Genomic DNA, 13,186 nt, shown 5'->3' on the forward strand with positions numbered 1-13,186 from the left:
GGTACCATTTCTGCTGAAACTATTCCCAAAAATTGAAAAAAAGAGACTCCTCCTTAACTCACTCTATGAGGCCAGCATCATCTTGATACCAAAACCTGGCAGAGATACAACAAAAAAACAAAACTTCAGGCCAATATCCTTGATGAATATCTATGCAAAAATCATCAATAAAATACTGGCAAACCAATTCCAGCAGCACATCAAAAAGCTTACTCACCACAATCAAGTTGGCTTCATCCCCAGGATATAGGGTTGGTTCAACATATGCAAACCAATAAATGTGATTCGTCAAATAAACAGAACTAAAGACAAAAACCCCATAATTATCTTAATAGATGCAAAAAAAGCTTTCGATAAAATTCAACATCCATTAATGTTAAAAATTCTCAATAAACAAGGTATTGAAGAAACATACCTATACCTCAAAATATTAAGAGCTATATATGACAAACCCACAGCAAATATCCTACTGAATGGGTAAAAGCTGGAAGCATTACCCTTGAAATCTGGCACAAAAGAAAGATACCCTCACCATTCCTATTCAACATAATATTGGAAGTTCTGGCCAGAGCAATCAGGCAAGATAAAGAAACAAAGTCCATCCTAATAGGAAGAGAGAAACTCAAACTATCCCTATTTGCTGATGACATGATCCTATATCTAGAAAACTCAATTGTCTCAGCCCAAAAGCTTCTTAAGCTGATAAGCAACTTCAGCAAAATCTTAGGATAGAAAATCAATGTGCAAAAATGACTAGCATTCCTTTACACCAACAACAGGCAAGCAGAGAGCCAAATCATGAATCAACTCCCATTCACAATTGCTACAAAAAGAATAAAGTACCTAGGAATACAGCTAACAAGGGAAGCGAAGGGCCTCTTCAAGCACTATAAACCACTGCTCAAAGAAATCAGAGAGGACACAAACAAATGGAGAAGCATTCCATGCTCATTGATAGAAGAATCAATGTTGTGAAAATGGCCATACTCCCCAAAGTAATTTATACATTCAATTCTATTCCCATTAAACTACCATTGACATTCTTCACAGAATTAGAAAAACCTTTTAAAATTCATAAGGAACCAACAAGGAGCCTGAGTAACCAAGATAATCCTAAGCAAAAAATAATAAAGCTGGAGGCATCGTGCTACCCAACTTCACGCTGTACTACAAGGATACAGTAACCAAAACAGCATGGTACTGGTACAAGAACAGACACATAGACCAATAGAACAGAGTAGAAAAAAAAAAAAAAAAACTCAGCCTCAGTGGCTCACACCTGTAATCTCAGCACATTGGGAAGCCAAGATGGGCAGATTACTTGAGGTCAGGAGTTTGAGACCAGCCTGGCCAAAATGGTAAAATACTGTCTCTACTAAAAATACAAAAATTAGCTAGGCATGGTGGCAGGTGCCTATAATCCCAGCTACTCAGGATGCTGAAACAGAAGAATCACTTGAACCTGGGAGGCAGAAGTTGCAGTGAGCCGAAATCGTGCCACGGTACTCCAGCCTGAGCAACAGAGCAAGACTGTATCAAAAAAAAAAAACCTCAGAAATAAGATTGCACACCTGCAACCATCTGATCTTAAACAAACTTGACAAAACAAGCAATGGGGAAAGGAGCTCCCCTATTTAGTAAATGGTGCTAGGAGAGCTTCTAGCCATATGCAGAAAACTGAAACTAGAAACCTTCTTTATACCATACACAAAAATTAACTCAAGGTGGGTTAAAGACTTAAATGTAAAGCCCAAAATTATAAAAACCCTAGAAGAAAAATGATATCTAGGCAATATCATTCAGGACATAGGCACAGGCAAAGATTTCATGACGAGGATGCAAAAGCAATTGCAATGAAAGCAAAAATCAACAAATGGGATATATTAAACTAAAGAGCTTCTGCACAGCAAAAGAAACTATCAACAGGATAAATAGACAACCTACAGAATGGGAGAAAATTATTGCAATCTATGCTTCTGACAGAGGTCTAATACCCAGCTCCTATGAGGAATGCAAAACAAATTTACAAGAAAAAATACCCTTTAAACTTGAGCAAAAGGGTATTCTCAAAAGACACTTCTCAAAAGACATACATGTTGAGATGATCTGTACTACAAACCACCATGGCACATGTTTACCTATGTAACAAACCTGCACATCCTGCACATGCACTCCTGAACTTACAAGTTGGAAATTTAAGGAAAAAAGTCTTTGTGACTAATTAAGATTTTTTTTCTTCTATTTTTATTTTTATTTTTATTTTTACTATTTTTGAGATGGAGTCTCACTCTGTTGTCCAGGCTGGAATGCAGTGGCACGATCCTGACACACTGTAACCTCCGCCTCCCAGATTCAAGCAATTCTCCTGCCTCAGCCTCCGAAGATGCTGGGAATACAGGAACACACCACCATGTCTGGCTAATTTTTGTATTTTTTTAAGTGGAGACGGGGTTTCGCCCTGTTGGCCAGAGTGGTCTCAATCTCCTAATCTCAGGTGATCTGCCCACCTTATCCCAAAGTACAGCAATTATAGGAGTGAGCCACTGTGCACGGGCTCTTCTGTTTATTAATAAAGATTTGTTTAGTCTATGATGTGTTAGGCTTTACGGAAGATACTCAGAATCCAAAAATGTAGTAATTTGACCCAGTGGATTTACAGAAACAGAATGAAACATAAATGGGAACTTGGAGGCATCAGAATAAAACTGCCTTTTTGGGAGATTTGCTTGGAGGCAAGAAATTCTGCTCTAATTTTCGTTTTTTGAGACGGAGTCTCGCTCTGTTGTCACCCAGGCTAGTGTGCAATGGTGCACTCTCAGCTCACCGCAACCTCTGCCTCCCAGGTTCAAGCGATTCTCCTGCCTCAGCCTCCCAAGTAGCTGGGATTACAGGTGCATGCCACCACGCCCAGCTAATTTTTGTATTTTTGAGTAGAGACGGGGTTTTACCATGTTGGTCAGGCTGGTCTCAAACCCCTGACCTTGTGATCCGCCTGCCTCAGCCTCCCAAAGTGCTGGGATTACAGGCATGAGCCACCGCGCCTGGCTCTGCTCTAATTTTCTAAAACTAGTTAAGTGGACTACACCTCCTGGCAAGTAGAATCTTTCAGATCATGAGATACTCAGAGCCTCATCTGCAGTCCCAAAGTCAAAGCTTGGTGGAGACCATAGTGGTCTGGTTTAAATAACACACTCCTCCCATGGCCTAATAACACTGATTGCCTTTAGGGAGGGAAAATGGGAGCAGAGAAGATAAATGTGGGGTTTTTTTCTTCCATTTAAACAACATTGAGCATCTACTATGTACCTGTAGCTCTTTAAGGGCTTAATAACTGTGTGGTCTTGGGCACTTTAAACTATTTGGACCATAGTTTATAATTAACCCATCAAGGATAATGGATATTTAGTAATTACTAATTTATTTAATACTTGTAAATTATAAATTGTAAATTGCTCCAAGTATAAAATTGTTCATCTATAAAGGAAATGATGAGAAATTCAATTAGACTCCCCAGATACTCTGTGAATACTTGCGTATTTCTGAAAAAGATATTTCTTCTGAGATGGAAACCAGATCCCTGAACTGCAGTCTGGTCCTTCCTCAGGGTCCTGCTCAGGGGTCAAACATCAAGTTCACTACAAAGGGAAAGACTCCTATCATTTGTGGCACTGAGGGCTCCATGTAGCTCAGGTTTTACACATTCACATACAGAGAATATCTGCCCCCAGGTCCCCTGCCTATCAAGATTAGGCCATGAGCTGAAGGAGACAGCCTCATGATGTGTGCCAGGAGGTGTGTATTTTCCTAAATGCCAAGTCCCCACCAAAGCCTGAATGCAGTCTCCAGAGTTTAGCCATTCCCTGATTCCTTCTTTGTACCAGTCAAGAAGGGTACCAAGGTCCTTATGAGGCTCAGAGGACCAGAGCCAATCGCAGCCAACATGATGGCTGGTGGACAGCACTCTACACCTCCTAGCAAGTAGAATCCCCCAAACTGTGGATACCCAGAGACTCACCTGGAGTCCCAAAGTCAAAGCTTGGTGGAAAGCATGGTGGTCTGTTTAAATAATACACTCCTCCTGGGGCCTAATAACACTGGTTGCCACTAGGGAGGGAAAATGGGAGCAGAGAGATAAATGTAGGTTTTTTTCTTTCATTCAGACAATATTGAGCATCTACTATGTGCCTGTAGCTCTTTGAGGTCCTAGAGACACTGAATGAACAGAAAAATGCAAAAACTTTTGCCAACGTGGAGCTTATATTCTATTGGGGACCAAGACAATAAGTAACACACATTTTTAAATGTCAATGTTGATTATAAATGGTAAATGACAAATGTCTATCATACAGTATTGCATTTACCTGTTTACTGATCTATCTCTTTCACTACAATGGGAACAACTGGAGGACAAGAATCAAACCTGTTCCTAACTCAGGGCCTTTGCACTTACAGTTCCCTCAGCCAGCACACTTGTTCCCAAGTACAGCAATTACACAAAGCAGTTAACATTTGTTAACTGGCAGAATGAATGAAGGCTATGCCTAAGCATGTGTTACAAAAATGTTTTCAGGAGCACTTGCATACATGTGCGTACACATGCACAAAGAAATGAAACGATGAGCTATGTGGGGATAGACACAGAATAACCCTACAGTGGTCCCTCAAGAAAGATGAGAGGCATTAGGAATGTGAGGGTGGGGGCACAGGAGCAGAGTGGAGGGGGCTTTTGCCCTGTCCCTCAATGTGGAAGGGTGAGAATGAGAGATGAGGGCACAGCTTTACTCTGAAAGCCTCTCTTGATTCCTTTGTTTCCAGCGCCATGACTTAAGGAGTGAAGATTGGGCATGCCTCAGCAGGGCGTATGCTGAGATGAGACACTGGATCTGAAACAAGTTGAATACTTGCAGGCAGGGAAGAAATGGATCGCTCCAAACCAAGGTTGATCTGGGTCTCCACACTCCCTCTGGTTCAAACCTTATTATTAAATTGGATTCCCATTTATCCTCCTTTTCCCCCGTCCTGCTCCTGTTCTGAACACAGACTTGATGACTTATGTTCCTCACCCAGCTCAGCCCACAGAGGGAAGGACTCAGGCTGGGAACTCACCCTGGACAGCAGAGCTCTCCAAAGACTTAGTAGGAAGAACTACTTTTTATTTTCTTAGTCATTTACACACACAGAGAGAGAGAGAGAGAGAGAGAGAGAGAGAGAGAGAAAGAAAGTCATTTGTACATATTTTCAAAAAACATAGAAAATATTTTTTTTTAAATCACTCATAATCTACTACCCAGGAATACCACTGTTCACATTGTAGTGTGCTTCCTTCAAGTCTTTGTTTTTATACAATTAAAGTCATTTTGAATATATAATTTGCAATTCTGCTCTTTAATATACTGTCATAAGCTTTTTCTCATACTAGTTTCAATCCTTCCAAATTGCCATTGTTGTTGCTGCAGAATAATCTATCATTTATTTATTCATTCTATTGTTGGACAGTAACTTTCCTGGAAGTTTTGTGTGGTTTTGGGTTCTGTGCCAACTGAGGCAGGGGTCTGGGTAGAATGGAAGGTTCCAGGCCTGACAACGCCCCCATACCAAAGGGAGTCCTGGCAACCATGAGAAGCAGTGTGAGGGTGGGGGCCGAGGAAATGTAGACGCCATCTTGGAGTCTTACCACACAGAGCTTTGAGATCTGCTGGTGGAGGCTGATGCACTGCTGGGAGACTCTGGTTGGATCTAGCACTGAACTAGGCGTAGCAATAGTGTATGAAACTCTCAGTTTTGTATGATGACAAAACAGATGGCCAGTGCAGTGGCTCACACTTGTAATCCCAGCACTTCAGGAGGCCCAGTTATTTGAGACCAGCCTGGCCAACACAGTGAAACCCAATCTCTATTAAAAATACAAAAATTAGCTGGGTGTGGTGACAGACGCCGGTAATCCCAGCTACTCGGGAGGCTGAGGCAGGAGAATCACTTCAACCTGGGAGGCAGAGTTTGCTGTGAGCCGAGATCACGCCACTGCATGCCAGCCTGGGCAACAAGAGCGAAACTCTGTCTCAAAAAAAAAGAGAAAGTGGAAGAGAAAGCAGTAAAGCAGTCATACCCTGAGGTACTCCAATTAAGGCTGTAAAAATTTTAACCTTTCTACTAGTTTCATGTACTACCTCAACTTTAACTTTGGAGGCATTCTTGTATTTTTGAGAACCAATTTAAATAGTACTGACTTGGGAGCACTTAAGCACCACAATGGGAGAGCCACAGTGCAGTCATTTTCTGTGTGGAATGGTGGGCCAAGGTGGCCTAAGGGTCTTCTCCCTGAGTCCTCGTGGGTTGCTAAGTTGATAGTAGTGACATCTCATGCACCATTTACATTGTTTTTATTGTGTGGGGTTTTTGCTATCTTTTATTATATTAAAAATTTGAATTAGTTAAGCCTGCAGCTGTTTTTGCATAATATGTGAGTCAAGAGTAGTTTTTACAAAAAGAAGAAAGAATATGAGACAGAGACTATATGTGGCCTACAAAGCCCAAAATATCTACTCTCTGGCTGTTTACGGAAAACGTTTCCTGACCCTCAGTTTAAGAAATAAATAAGCCTCAAATTTCAGTAGCTTTGCAAAATAAAGGGTTATTTTCTTGTCATTTAGCAGTTCAATGCAGATGTTCCAGCCCAAAAGTGATTCATGTTATCTCACTTCTGCGGCAAGAAGCAGTCATGTGGTCACATTTGGGGCATAGAGGCTGAAAAATGTAGCCTCTTGCCTGCACAATGACCCTCAAGGACACTTTCCCTCCTTTATTATATGTCAGAGCTTAGGCTTCCTCCCTAGAGGGGGAAGAATGTATTTTTGGTGGACAGATAGGTCTCTCTGATAAGGTTCAATTACATACATGCATATGCACTGTTAATTTTTAAAGTAAGTATGTGTTGTTAATTTCCATGTAAATTCTGTTTGTTTTTTAACCTACAAGAAGTTTGCCTGCAAGGAGTTTTTCAGAAACAAACGACTGACAGGCTTGGGAGGGGGCTTGTGAAAACACTGAACAAAAGCACAGGAGCAGAAGATGGCTCAGTCTCTGTGGTCTTCCACTCTGTTCTGAATAAAGTCACATCTAATAGTTCTCACACATGAGATTCTTCTCCCTTTCTAAACTGTGGGAGCAGAAAATGAAGAAGAAAATCCTCAAAATTTTTTGATATAACTCTAATATCACTGCAACTCTGCACAATTCTTCTCTTACACAAGACACAGTTATTGAAAGCATTTGACTAATGCTTGGGTACAACAATGGTGCCCTGCTTGCTCAGTGACTTCTAGATCAAACAAGGTCCACTGTTCCAGAAGCAGACAGTAGTTGGAAAAACCTTTTACTCCCCAACAGCTATAGACCATAATACCTTCTATCTGTGTGCAAACCTTGTTTCCCTACATGCAGTTATGATTTAAACAGCCCTTTTATTATAGAAGGAGATCACAATAGGAGAGCCCTTCTCTGCCAGAGATGAACTAAGGCAGTGCATATGAGGGCTTGAAAATCTATTTAGTGTGCTCAAAATGTGAGGAATTAGTATTTGGATTTTTTAAGCGCAGGAGGTGTGTGTTAGGAACTTTAGCTTGAAAAAAGTTGCATTTACACATGCCCTCAGCTGATTGCATTTTATGGCAAAGGTACAAGGGGAATAAAGAAAGCCAGGAAATTATTCCTACCCTGAATACTATGTAGTGACAAATCAGTTATTCTCTTGAGGGATGTGAATTCAAAACACTCAGAGGGGCAACAGTCTAAACTGGTAATGAGAGAGAGAAAAAACGAAAGGGGGTCACAAGAAAAATGGAATGAGTAGAGTAGGGTCCATATGTCAGAGAAGGTTAAGCTTAAAGGATCTGTGTTCTAGAACCATTACTGGGTCTGCTTTTAGTGCTGCTATTATGTCTTGAAATGGTTTAACAACGTTCTACAGAGATTTTAAAAACTGCATGAATAATTGTGTCTTGCAAATGTGGTTTTTCTTCTATCATGATATACGAATTTTAACCTTGCTGTGACACCTTCCTATATCTTGTTCTATTTTTTTGCTGCTATAACAGAATACCACAGAAACTGGGTAATTTAAAAAGAAAAGAGACATGGTTCTGGAGGTTGGGAAGTTCAAGATTAAGGGTCTGCATCTTGTGAGGGCCTTCTTGCTGTGTCATAACATGGGGGAAAGCACCAAATGGAGATTCACAAGACAGAAAAATGAGGGCTGAACTTAATTCTTTTATCAGGACCCCCTTTCACAATAACAGTACTAATCTACTTGTGAAAGTAGAGCCCTCATGACGCAGTCACCTCTCAAGGATTCCATCTCTCAATACCATCCTAATGGCAATTTAGTTTCAAAACGAATTTGGGGATATTCAAACCATAGCACTGTGCTATTTTGTTGTATTTGTTTTGATATTTATTTTTATTGAGCTAGAATTTTAATATGGCAAAATCTAAAAAAGAATTATTTTTACTAATTTTTGAATTTTATAATTGTGAAATCAATACTTTCTCATAGGAACAAAATTAAAACTCTAGAAAAAATTATGAAGAGGAAAATAAGACTACTGATCTACTACCAACCTATCATCCTTCATTTTTGTTCACCAGGAGCAATCACCGCTATGAGTTTCTCAAGAAGCTTGTCAGAAATGTCATCTGTGTACTGTTGCTCATTTTAATCTAACTTCCCCTAGATACTAATACAGTGGTTTGGTTGACCCAAGGATGTCCTGGTTATCTCTTGCCTTTACTTACTGTAATCTGAAGGCATCCAGTTCTCCCAGAACAGCATTCCCCACTTTGCTGACCTTCAGTAAAATTGCAACATGAACCAGTTGTCTTGGACACTCTTCTTCATTTCTCTTCATGTCCTAACATCCCATCACTCCTCAGGACACCTTGTGCCACACCCAGACTTTTCCTGCCCAAGTAATAATCCATGTTTAAAAAACTATTCTGTACTCTCTACACCATCAAATCTTTCAATGAGATTAATACTAAATTGTGAGTGAATGGGCTTTCTTTATAGCAGGTTATCTTTTCTAAAGGATATTTTTATTTTACATAAAAAAAAACTAAGAAGAATAAACTTATAATAGTGGAATTTACAGCTTGTAGTCAACAAATATATGTTGAGTGACTTCTTTGTGTCAAGCATGAAGTTATAGGGCAAAAAAACGTTTAGATTGGTGGAAACTAATGCCTATTATGACTAGATTCCTGAGCCTACTCCAGAAAGGCACAGCATGACTGAAATGGTTGCTGAAGAATAGTGGACGGGGGAAATGATTCAAAATAATAGTAGCAGGCGTTCCATGAGTTGGAACTCGTGGCTTATCTTTGTTTATAGTTTCTATCTTCGGGAAAATATTGTTGTTTTCACTCTGTCACAGAACAGATGGAATCATGACTTATGATTCACAGTGCATGAAGCTAATGTAATATTCTACCACTTTGTGCCCCATCATGTTTCCCACATTTGCAATATATTTTCTTCTGGGACATTTGTTACAAAAGGGGTTCAGCCATTATAAAGTAGGGAAACTAGTGATATCACAAGGATCATTCATGTATCCAACAAATATTTATTTGGTCCCTTAATGTGCCAGGTACTGCTCTAGAGACTAAGGATCCAGTGGACAAGTCAGAAAGTTCTTTGCTCTGTGAAGGAGAAAAATAATAAACAAGTAAATAAGCAAACAAATGACAAGAGCATTTTGTAGAAGTGCCTTGAAGAAAATAAAACTGAGGTAATGTTATAAAGAGTGACTGGAGGTGGACAACATTAAACAGGATGATTGGCCAGGCAGGGTGGCTCACGTTTGTCATCCTAGCATGCTGGAGGCCAAGGTGGACAGATCACTTGAGGTCAGGAGTTCAAGACCAGCCTCAGTAACATGGGGAAACCCCGTCTCTAGTAAAAAACAATGGAAAAATTAGCTGGGCATGGTAGTGAGCACCTATAATCCCAGTTACTCAGAAGGTTGAGACAGAAGAATCACTTGAACCCAGGAGACAGAGGTTGCAGTGAGCCAAGATTGCACCACTGCACTCCAGCCTGGGTGACAGAGTAAGGCTCCATCTCAAATAAATAAACAAATAAATAAATAAATAAAGTGGTCAAGGAATGCCTCCCTCAGAGATGTCATCAAAGTCAATGTTTAAATGATGAGAAGAAACTTGTTCTTCAAAAGTCATAAGGAAGTATGTTCCAGGTAGAGGGAGCAGAAAGTACAAAGCAGGGAAGAAGTTTGGGATGCACAAATGCAGACCCAAGGCAAGTGGTTGTATTCACCAACCCATCCTTGTATCCTTCCCACCCCTGCTTTCATCCAGCTGTTGATGCTGATGCCACTGGGGTCATAGGCCAGGATGTTGGCTTTATGTTGTTTAGCGCATCAAATAAAATACCTCCTGGCTCCAATTCAGAAGCTTTAGTGTGGCTCTGGTGGTATTCTGTTTCCCATTTCACATTACAGTTCACAAGAAGTCAACTTGCTGAGCTATCCCAAGGGAATACCAGTCTTGAAACACAGGAAACAACCCAAACATGAATGGCAAAAGATCTTCAGTAAAAGGTGGTAGTGATTTTCCTCCAATTAAATGTGTTTGTAAGGAAAAGTCTATTGTTTTCTAGGTAAATCTGATGATACAATCACAGCAAAAGCACACTATATTCATGGCAACACATTTTATGAACTGTTATTCCAGTGTCTATGTAAAGCAACAAATTATTTGAATTAGAGTGTATACTCTTCACTAACACTCTAAGTCCATCATTTCTTATCTACAATTACGGGAAAAATATTGTTTTGAAACAAAATCTCATTATGTTACCCAGGCTGTTCTTGAACTCCTGGGACTCAAGTGATCCTCCCATCTCAGCCTTCCAAGTTGCTGGGACTACAAGCTACAATTCTGAAATTTTTAAAAAGACTTGAAAATTAAATCTTTTTCATAATGCATAATGAGGCAACTTATCTTTATCACAATTAGTGTCAATTTTCATACCCATCTAATGGCAGAGATATTAATATCTTAATTAAAAGATATTGCTGTGGCACTCACCAGTGTTATTACATAATGTATAATATATCTACCATTTTACCTAAATAAAATCAGAAACACAAATTCTAACCAGTGTGGCCAACATGGCAAAACCCTGTCTTTGCTAAAAATACAAAAAAGCCAGACATGGTTGCCAGTGCCTGTAATCCCAGCTACTCAGGAGGCTGAGGCAGGAGAAATTGTTTGAATCCAGGAGGTAGAGGTTGCAGTGAGCCAAGATCACGCCACTGCACTCCAGCCTGGGTGATAGAGCGAGACTCCATCTCAAAAATAAGAATAATAATAATAATTTTGAAAAACATCTGGCACAAAGTCTGCAAGAGCAAACTTGCACTCATGAATCTCAGGATATTTTCATAATTTTAATCTTAATACAACCACCCTCAGTGGATCTGCCAATATTTTAATAAGTAAATGGTCAAGAAAAATATGGCTAACTAGCAAGATAGTAGGCTAAGCTTAGCCTCTCCCACTGGTGTATATCACATCCATTGTAATTGCCCACCTACACAAGAAAAGAACACAGTTAAGTGTACAGTATATTCATGACAACACACTATGAACTTTTATCCCAGTGTTTATGTGAAGCACTAAATTATTTGGGCCTTAGGTATGTCCTAGTAACTGTTGCATCCCCAGCACATAGCAGTAACTGCCACATAGTAGACATTCAGCGAATATTTACTGAATAGTTGGCCCATTATTAATACCTGGCCACAATGATGCCCACAGTGCTTGCTGTCTTAAATGACAACTACACATCAAATCCTGATGCAGTTTCTTCTGAGTTTTCTGCTGATCCAAGGTCAGGATATCCTTCAAACAGATGTTTGCCATTCCTGAGACTCACATGACACTCTGATGGCAAAAAGAAGTTGGTTTCCTGCCAAAGCCCAATTTATACTTTCTGCAGAGTCTGTTAGTTCTTTCTGTTTTTTTCTAAATAAACACTCAATTTAACAGTCCCGTGACTCTCTGATCCAAATAAATACTTTGAATCATTAACAGTCTCCACCAGCAATGCTAATGAATTTGAATTCATTTTCAGCCTCTTTCTACTCAGATCTTATCCCCTTCTTTTTTCTTGCCCTCTACAGCTTCCACAAAGACTTATGAGCATCCATTTGAACCTCATGTTTGTTTTTCTATTGACTGAGCCAAGAGCATCAGCAGGAACTACTGCCTTCCCAGATTCTGTGGCTACAGCTACTTCCCTTTCTATCTCATTCTGCAGCAGGTCCAGGAGAGTAAAGCTCTGCTAGCACAGTCTCCCATAGACGAACCACAACAGTCACTTATTCCTTTGAGCTAAGAGGGAATGAGAGCTCTGTCTGCTATAGTCAACTTGGCTTGACAAAGAACTTAAGCTCAGCTCTGGAAGCCAGGGACTGAGGAGCCATGCAGAATACAGAGAATAAAAAGGGATATATTTGATTGTCATGTGATCTATAAAATAGCACATCTGGGTGTTTATTTAACCAACAACCAACTGATAAATTTTTAAGACACTTCAGGGCATTAGAAAACATGATTCTCACTATACAGATTATTAAGTGAGTGAGGTTGAGAAATGTTTTCAGGTTTAACAGTAAACATCTGCTGAGTTCTTTTAATCTTATTCTTTTTTTTAAGTGCAGAAAACTTAGTACCAAAAAGCATTTTAAAAAGAAGCAATTCCTGCCTCTCAAGCCACAGATGTCTCTTTTTTTTTTTCAAACAATACAATAATTTTGAGGCTAGCCTGAAAAAAGAAATGTATATGGGCCCCGAAGGGTCTCCTTGTGAATGAAAATGCTGCTAACAGGAGTTTCGTGTTATGTGTGGACACTCACAGTTTTCAAGAAGACCATGAAGGAAAGTTTCAACTCCTGAGATCTCTAGACTCCCTGAGAAAGAGGAAAAGGAAAACTTGGGTTGGTGAACAGAGTGTTACACCTCAAACACTTGAACAATCTTGCCTTATTTCCTGAACCCGAACTTATTCAGAGGTTGGGGTGCTTCTCTAGAACTCTAGCAAGCTAGTTATGAAACTGAATTATCACAGGAATGTTTCACTCGAAGGTTGACAGAAAGTCCTGTCACT

At 39.8% G+C, this 13,186-nt stretch overlaps 1 long non-coding RNA gene across 1 annotated transcript; it reads right to left on the reverse strand.

Moving 5' to 3' along the window:
* Nucleotides 1-1,862: 1,862 nt before the first annotated feature.
* Nucleotides 1,863-12,471, reverse strand: LOC116558427. Its single transcript, XR_004272006.1, has 3 exons — nt 12,459-12,471; nt 3,300-3,306; nt 1,863-1,998 (listed from the first exon to the last, which is right to left on the reverse strand). It is a non-coding gene; the product is annotated as an uncharacterized LOC116558427 (long non-coding RNA).
* Nucleotides 12,472-13,186: the final 715 nt, after the last annotated feature.

The sequence above is a fragment of the Sapajus apella genome, unplaced genomic scaffold (assembly GCF_009761245.1).
Source record: "Sapajus apella isolate SASKATOON/1434 unplaced genomic scaffold, GSC_monkey_1.0 scaffold2, whole genome shotgun sequence".
Taxonomy (NCBI): Eukaryota; Metazoa; Chordata; class Mammalia; order Primates; family Cebidae; genus Sapajus; species Sapajus apella.